The following is an 8818-nucleotide window of genomic DNA, read 5'->3' as shown; positions in this document are numbered from 1 at the left end:
AGTTACCATCTTACTCAGTGGTAAAAGATTGAAAGTTTTCCTGTAAGGCTAGGAGCAAGACACGATGTCTACCCTCACCACTCCTAGTCAACATAGTACTAGAAGTCCTAGCTAGAGCAGTCAGGCGAGAAAAAAAAAGTATCAGAATTGGAAAGAAAGAAGTAAAAGTGTCTCTCTTTACAAATGTCCCAAAACTGCTAGATGTAATCAAGTTGCAGGATACAAAATTAACATACAGAAGTCAGATACATTCCTATACACTAACCGTGAATTTTCTGAAAAAGAAATAAACCAATCTTATTTAAAATAGCATAATAACAGGGAATTAACTATGGAGGTGGAAGATCTCTACTCTAAAAACTATAAGACATTGATGAAAGAAATTGAAGACGTATATGGGAAGGTATCTTAGGTTCATGGATTGGGAGCATTAATATGGTAAAAATGTTAATTCTACCAAAACCATTCATAAATTTAACACAATCTCTATCAGGATTTCAATGATGTTTTTTACAGAAGTAGAAAATACACCTGTAAATTTTATACAGGAGCACAAAACATAGTAGTCAAAGAAATCCTAAGAAAGAAAAACAAAGCAGGAAGCATTAAACTTAATGATTTCAAGTTACACTATAAAGCTATAGTCCTCAAAACAGTATGATACTGGCATTTGGTGTGTGGGGGGGGGGTATGTGCAAAGCATTACATTTAATTTTCATAGAGGCAATGTCTTTTTCACATTCATATTTCATTGTTTTATGTTATTTTATTTATTTTTTATTTTTTTTTAAATTTTTTTTTCAACGTTTTTTATTTTATTTTTGGGACAGAGAGAGACAGAGCATGAATGGGGGAGGGGCAGAGAGAGAGGGAGACACAGAATCTGAAACAGGCTCCAGGCTCCGAGCCATCAGCCCAGAGCCCGACGCGGGGCTCGAACTCACGGACCGCGAGATCGTGACCTGGCTGAAGTCTGACGCTTAACCGACTGTGCCTCCCAGGCGCCCCTGTTTTATGTTATTTTAAATTAAAAAATAAAACTGTAATAAGTACAACAAAATTGGCTGAATTCCAGTAAATATTTAATACAACTGGTAGGAATAACCGTAGGCACAACTATAAAGTAGCTTTAGGGAAACTGTAAGCTTTCAGAAACAGGAGGCTCTGACAGGCTGAAGGTTAGGGTAGAAGACAGAGAGTGATTAAAAATGGCTTTGAGGGGCACCTGGGTGGCTCAGTTGGTTAAGCCTCTGACTCTAGATTTTGGCTCAGGTCATGATCTCACAGTTCATGAGTTCCAGCCCTATGTCAGGCTTCTTGCTGACAGTGCAAAGCCTACTTGGTATCCTGGCGTGCACTCTCTCTCTCCCTGTCTCCCTCTCTCCCTCTCTCCTTCTCTCTCTCCCTCTCTCTACTCCTCCCCAGGTTGCAAGTGCAGTCTCTCTCTCTCTCTCTCTCTCTCTCTCACTCACTCAAATAAATAAATAAACATAAAAAAAAGTTTAGGGATTCCAAGTTTGAGAGGAATAGGGATACCACTGTAAGCAAAAGAGAAGTCATTGGGAGGAGATGTTGTTGAAGAAGACACACAGAGTTTGAGGTAAGGTGGGATTTAGGAGTTACCATGTTCATTCTTTTAAACATCCAGGAGATCAGTGTTCTCAAAAAACCAGAAGTAAAAATTTCCATATATCTCCCTGAGAAGACAGCTGGATAGGCAAGCTGAAATATACATAATTTATGCTTATATATTTAAGACTAACTTGAGTCTCTGTTAACTTGTTTACATAGTCAATGCATTAGTTATGGAATAGATTTGTGTTTGGGTAGCAAAATAAAAACGTCTTCGAGCATTGTGCTTTTATGTGATTTTTCTATGTCTGCAAAATATCCCGCGTTTATTACAGCCATGCCACTCCATGACGTTGCTTTGTGTAGTTCAAGGTGTCACTCCCATTCAGTTGGTTTCAACAACACATTACTCCTTCAAGACTGTATCCTTGAAGATGGCTCCCACTGTGGGAATGGTGTGTAGAACATACATTCCAAGGTCAAGGAGAAGTTGAGAAGCCTCTGATTGCCTGAGTGTAGCTCACAGGTCAACCAGTGGTCACATCCTCTTGATGACCTCCTCCACCATTGTTACGGAACCAGACTGGAACCCTGGCAGAAAAACCAAGTGGCACTCAGAGATCTTGGTGGATGGGGGATTTATTTAACACCACTGGGCTCAGAGGAGACCGTTTCTCCAAAGATCTGAGCTCTGAATGAAGGGGGGAAGGTCAATTGATGGTTGTAAGCTTCCATATCTGCGGCAGGTTTTCGTGCCTATGGCAAACAGGGCAAGAAGAACTGGGAAGAGGGGTCTCTAAGCTAGAGACCAGAGCTTGTTTTAGTCCCATTGGCCATCTTATGGCGGAAAACTTTATTCATTTTCCCAACACCATAAGTTCACTTCTTTGTCAGTTTATTCTGTTTCTTTCAACCTCCCATCTGTTTATTTAAAAAGATCCAGGGTCCCCAGACAATCACAAATAGGTTCTGTATTTGGCCATTACATTGGTCTTTCTTAGTTAATAGCTACTCAGGACCATTTTGTGTTGACCATAGTCCCCTTCTCAATATCCAAGCTCTAATTATTTTGAGCCATGAATTTGCTGTAGTTTTATATGTATTTTCATTAGCAATTCCAGAATTTCATGAGTAATGGGAAAGGACTCTTGAAACAATTTTTATGAAAACAAAATATTAACCAATGAACCATTTCTGAAACCCTGTGAGGTTTTTTCCTGAGGAATAATAATAATAAATAATACTGATATTAGTATTACATTAATATTTATTATTATTGTTAATTATTATTGTTTGTCTCTTCTAGTCAAATAGACACAGTGCTGAGGAATTCCACATGTAAAACAAACAGAAGGACCTTTGCATTCAAGATTTTCTGAAAAAAAATTAAAAACAATCTAATCCATATATCGACATAGCACAGTTCAGTACTGATGGGGTTCAGGGCAGACTACCCCAAAATAAGCTACTCTGGCATATTGATTATTTTGAATTAAAGTTGCTTAAGAAATAGCCACTAGAAAAGGAACGCTCTGACCGTCCTTTGCCTAAAATCAGGAAATAAATTCCCCCATGTGAAAGGTGTCCTCCTGGAGGGTAGAAGGCATCCTGACTACCACAGATATGAACTCAGGGTGGAGAAGCTGTATAAAGAAATATTGTTATTTCATTAACTTGCTACACCAAGCTCAAACTTCTTTGTCTTATCAGCACTTCACAAATTGTTTCTTTGTCTAAAAGGTATAAAAGCTGCCTGCTTTGGTCACTTCTTTGAGTTTTATATCCTTATGAGCACATACAAAAGTAAAATTTGTTTTTTGTTTTTTCTCTTGTTAACCTGTCTTGTGTCAACTTAATTATGAGACCAGCCAAAAAACTTGAAAGTGCAGAAAGGAAAAGTTTTCCTCTCTTGGGGTGCTGACTCATTTGGTCAGAGATAGTCTGGAACGATGTTAGTAGACAGCAATCTCACTCTTGAGAGGTAGAGAGGAGGATTGCTTTAGGATATTCCCGAAGGATGTTTGCTCCAGAAGAAAAACGTGTTACAGAAACACTATAGCTAACAACTTCCCTAATGTGGAGATAGAAATAGACATCCAAATCCAGGAGGCACTGAGAACTCCTATCAAAATCAACAAAAGCCAGGCAACACAGACACATTTCATTGTAAAATTTGCAAAATACAGAGATAAGGAAAGAATCCTGAAACTTGCAAGGGAAAAGCAATCCCTAACCCACAAGGGTAGACAAATAAGGTTAACAGCACACCTCTCCAAAGGGAGTGGCATGATATATTCAGTGTGCTGAATGGGAAAAATATGCAGCCAAGAATACTTTATCCAGAAAATACTTTATCCATTCCAGCTATTGTAGTTGGGGGAAAAAAAACCCAGAAAATCTATCCAGGATAGAAGGAAAGATAGAGTTTGCCAGACAAAAACTAAGGGAGTTCATGACCCCTAAGCCAGCTTTGTAAGAAATATTAAAGGGGATCTTTGAGCAGGAAAGACAAAACCAAAAACAATGATTAGAAAGAAAATCTCCAGAAACAATGACTTTACAGGTAATACAATGGCAGTAAATTCATATCTATCAATAATCACTCTGAATGTAAATGGGCTAAATGCTCCAGTCAAAAGAAACACTATAGCAGTAATTCTCAAATTTGAATGTGAATCAGAATCTATTCCTGGAGGGCTTATTAAAACAAAGGCTGCTGGGGCCCACAAAGTTCCTAGTTCAGAAGGTCAGGGGTGGAGCCCAGGAATCTACATTTCCAGTAAGTCTCTAGGTGATGCTGATGCTACTGGCCTAGGGACACCACTTTGAACAGTCTCTGGAAAGATAGATTAGTATGAGGCAGGAACAAGAAACAGAAAATTTTGCTTCCAGTTTCTTTCAATTTCAGTGGTTCACAGGTTAATGTTCATAACAGAATTTTATTCATACTTATAATTTGCTCAAAAATTTCACTTTTTATAGTCTTCTAAATAGTCACAACAATTAACTGGACACTGAAAATCATTAGCAGTGTCCCTAACCTTTCACCTAAGTTCTTGACATACTAGTCCATTTAGTGGCTGTCAAAAAAATTTCTGAGCTTTTATGCTTTACATGTCCATCTTATTTGTTATCCTTTGGATGTATTCCTCTCCTCACCATTATTTTTCCCTTCCAAACTCCAACCCCCTCTTGAAGACTCAACTAAATTCATTTTCCTTCATTACATTTTCTCAGTTAAAGTGATAGCTTCTCACTTACTACATATTTATTTGTACTTTGTCAATTGTATTGTGCAAAACGTTTCATTCCAGCTATTGTAGTTGGGGGAAAAAAACCCTAAATACTTTCATAGCATTTATTTTGTGGCAGGTTTTCAAGTCCTCGGATCCACCCTATGAGACAGGTATTATTATATCCATTTTACAGACAATTTACTTCTCTATAGTTCATTTTATTTAAATTTAAGTTACATGATATCAAACATGTGATTTAAATAAATTTGTGTTCCCCCAGAGTACCCATCACAGTGCCTTGCAAATAATAATGTTTATTAAAATAATTGCTGCATTTAAGATAGTTTTCTTTGGGTTCCTATGAAGCCGTGATGATGAAACATTCATATATTTGAGCAGGTTAGTTCTACAGGCTTCTCTGTGAGCTCAATTCTGATTACTAGGAATGACAGATTGATGTGAGGGTACAAAGACCTGCTTGTCTGTCCTCAGTGCAGAACAACTCCAAAGGGTCCATTGAGTCCAGAACTCCCATGGAATGGGCTGAGGCCTTTGTTGAGATGGCATTGGAGTTCAACTTCCCCTTTTTCCCAGCTCTGCTTCTTTTACTCTCTCTCAGGTGTTGACCTCAGGGGCTTTCCCCAGTAAACTTCCTGCATACAGATTTCCATGATTCCAGAATTACTTTCCTGTCAAACCCAAGTGAAGACAAAAGGAAAATGGGAAGATGAGATTTATTAACTTTTACTTTTTTAGAGACAACATTTTAGAGTGGAAATTAAACATGCTGTCTAATCCGAGACATTGGAGTTTTTTAGGTATCATCTCAGGGAAGTTCCTTTATCTCTCGGAGCCTGTTTTCTCATCTTGGAAGAGTGATTTTACTCGAGGTTGAAGACCATCCTACCGCAGTACTTGACAAAATATAGGCGCTCTGTACAGGGAGGCCTGTACATGGGTAATGGTGAATCACTAGAAGGCTAAATATCTGAAGCACATTTTCTGAACCACCCCCAGATGTGCTTTTTATTAATTGTGTTGTAACACTATGGCTTGATTTGTATTAAAGCTTCCACTTAAGGAAGCCACATGAATTCCAAGTTACTCAGTGTTCCAGGAGTGAGAGATTCGCTCAGTTGTGGGAGTAGGAGCAGTTTTTACAGCATGAGAGACTGGGATTTACAAATCTTCATCTCAGACAATGACAGTTACGTAACATCCCTGATTCCTGTTTCCCAGTGGCTTCCAAGCCCGAGAGCCTGGCTCTGTGTTGTCACAATACTGGTGTTGACCTGCTCAGTCTTGCTGTCCTTCCTTGACCCAGTTTTCTCCTTCCATTATCTGATTTAATTGTTATGGCCTTGGCATATTGTAAACCACCATTTTAGAAAGTGTTGGGGTAAGCATACATTGATGTCCAAGATTCTGATCTTGAATCTTTCCCACACTAAATGCAATCTGCATTTCTGTGAACTGATCAATCTTTCCCAATAATCTCTGTCCATGATTCACCTTTGTGTTTCATTTACAGCCATTTCAGCTTGAACTCTATATTCAGCTATCATACCTGAGGCGAACACCAACCCCAAACCCCTGCTACGGTGTATTTAGTACTTATTATGTACTAAGCATTATATTAAATACTTTACAAAGGGCGGTCTCTGGACCAGAAGCATCAGCATCCCTGGGAAACTTGTCAGAAGCTCAAATTCAGGGGTGCCTGGGTGGCTCAGTTGGTTGAGCGCCGGACACCGACTCGGGTCATGATCTCGCGGTTTGTGGGTTCCAGTCCCATATTGGGCTCCGGGTGGGGCCTGCTTCAGATTCTCTGTCTCCCTCTCTTCCTGCCTCTGTCCCGCTTGCACTTGCTTTCTCAAAAATAAATAGACCTTAAAAAAAAACCCTCAAATTTCTGAGACTCATCTAAGATAGAGAAAAATCACTAACTCTAGAGGTGAGGCTTAGCACTGTGTGTTTTGACAAGTCCCCCCAGGTGCTACTGCAGAATGCTCTAGTTTGAGAACCACTGCTCCACCAGTGTTATATCATTTTATTATAGAGGCCTAAAACTGAAAGGAAAACAGTCTTACCCCCATTTTACAGTTGAGGAAACTAAGACTAAGAGAGTCTTACTTTGTTGATTATTAAACTTAGGTCAGCCACGCTGCACACTGTGTTTCTGTTCTTACGTCTTTGAATTTTACTAGGAGAGTAACAAATAAAAATGCTGATTGTCTTCATTATAATAAATGTATATATTTTAACCCTGAGGCAGGTTCCCACCTGATAGGATTACCTAGTGATCGTTCTTCCCATCTTTTGTGGATTCACCATGTTATCCTTGTTAAAACTCGTTCCAAATATTCTCTACTTTTTCTAGCTCACAATGCTGTTTCTTCAGTAGAAGCCCTCATCTGTGTTTTCCTAGAGATCCAGGGACAAAATAATGAAAGGCTTTCTTACATTCTGCCATTCCACTTTAGAATCTCAGTACATCTTCTTGTTCCTGTTCCTATGTTCTTTCTCCTAAGGAACAGGTGACCCTTTTCTCTGCTAAGATTGATTACCTGCACTCTTGGTTCACTAGTTGTGTTTTTGTTTTCTTTTTTTTTAAATTTTTTAACGTTTATTTATTCTCGACACAGAGAGAGACAGAGCATGAACGGGGGAGGGGCAGAGAGAGAGGGAGACACAGAATCGGAAGCAGGCTCCAGGCTCTGAGCCATCAGCCCAGAGCCCGACGCGGGGCTCGAACTCACTGACTGTGAGATGGTGACCTGAGCTGAAGTCGGACGCTTAACCGACTGAGCCACCCAGGTGCCCCACTAGTTGTGTTTTTCTTTTCAGTTCTTGCTCAATCAATTCTCACCTTCTCTCACCTGCAACTTCTCTCCCACACATTTGGCCCCTTAACCTCATCAACAAGGTATGTTGGGAGTTTGCTTTTTCTAAAGAGGAACAACCTTCTTCAATCCTGCTACCAGCCCTGTGCCCACCACCCCCCCAACCCCATCTCCCTTTTTAATCTTCAGTTGTCAACTTTCTTTAAAAAATAATCTAAGATTGTTTTTTAATTCCTTTGCCACTCATAATAGTGATACCTTGTTGGTTTAACAGGACCCTTGAAGGTAATCAATTAACTTGTTAAAACCAGATCCTACCCCCCCACCCCCCACAACCCAAACAAATCCAAAACCTTCCTCGGTGACAGTAGTGTTTTCCCTTTAATACCTCTACCCCATTTGTTATTTGTTATCAGCCCCATCTCTGTAATAAAACTTTTCTCCAACTTGGATTTCATGACATGGAAATAACCAAGCCCATTGAGCCATCTCTTCCTATCTTTCTGGTTGTGATTTGGTGTCTCTTATTATTTCTATAAAATCATTACGAACATTTTTAGAGACTCCTGTGTGTCAGGTTAGTGCAAAAAAATTTAAATGAGAAAACGGTACACTGTCTTAATTCACAAAACGGTTTTATGCAGATGGTGCTATTATCCATGTTTTATGGATGCTGGGGAACAGGAAGAGACATAGTGCTAAGCTTCTGTCCTAAGGACTTTGTGTTTCTTTCTCTATTCAACCTCACTAACCTTATATTCTCCAACAACTTAACTATACGTGCCCAGTGCTCTAGAAAATGAAAGCGAACACAAGCTCTAACCCAGAATCTATTTCCCCAGAGCAGGGCTTCTATTCCCGACTGTGTAAACATTCCCACCTGAACATCTTCCCCCACACCTCTGACTAAAAACGTCTGAAGAAAACTCATTACCTGATTCCGTTTCCCCAATAAACATAAAAATAAAATCCACCGACTGTACCCAACCAACCTTCTTGACTTCTCAATTCTTAACGGTGTCACCTATTTCTAGTACTCCAGGCATGAAACCATAGAGATAGGTTTTTTTCCATTTTTTAAGTTTATTTATTTATTTTGAGAGAGAGAGAGAGGGAGCGAGCATGCACAGAAGCAAGGGAGAGGCAGAGAGAGAGAGGGAGAAAGGG

Source organism: Panthera onca, chromosome C2, assembly GCF_046562875.1.
Source record: "Panthera onca isolate mPanOnc1 chromosome C2, mPanOnc1 haplotype 2, whole genome shotgun sequence".
Taxonomy (NCBI): Eukaryota; Metazoa; Chordata; class Mammalia; order Carnivora; family Felidae; genus Panthera; species Panthera onca.
The sequence above is the reverse complement of the archived record's forward strand: the minus strand, read 5'-3'. Positions refer to the sequence as shown.